Raw genomic sequence first — 463 nt, forward strand, 5'->3', positions numbered from 1 at the left:
ATTTCGTGTGCGGAATTGTTGCGAATGTTGGAAAAGGTGAGTGCTACAAAGCATTCAAAGACGGTTCAGAGATCATTGAAGATATGCCTTATTCTGGACGACCTTCGACCTCTTCAACTGGTGAAAATATTAAAAATGATGAAAAATAAAAAAAACAAGTCAACAATCATCGGAATAAGGGAAAAAACGAGCCGAAAAAAACCACGCCAAATCCGCTAAAAAATGAAGGTGATGCCCATTGTATTTTTCGATATTCGTGGAACAGACGGTGAACAAGAGGTTTTTTTTGGCCGTATTGAGGCGTTTGGGTGAGGCCATTCCTCGAAAACGGCTGGAATTATGGAAGAACAGTTGATGGGAGCTGCAGGCCCAAAAAGTGCTTATGAAAAGTGTTTCGAGAACTGGAAAAACCGTTGGCATAAGTATTTTAAATCTGGTGGGAATTACTTCTAAGGCGACAATA

This window comes from Bactrocera neohumeralis, unplaced genomic scaffold (genome assembly GCF_024586455.1).
Source record: "Bactrocera neohumeralis isolate Rockhampton unplaced genomic scaffold, APGP_CSIRO_Bneo_wtdbg2-racon-allhic-juicebox.fasta_v2 cluster11, whole genome shotgun sequence".
In the NCBI taxonomy this organism is placed as follows: Eukaryota; Metazoa; Arthropoda; class Insecta; order Diptera; family Tephritidae; genus Bactrocera; species Bactrocera neohumeralis.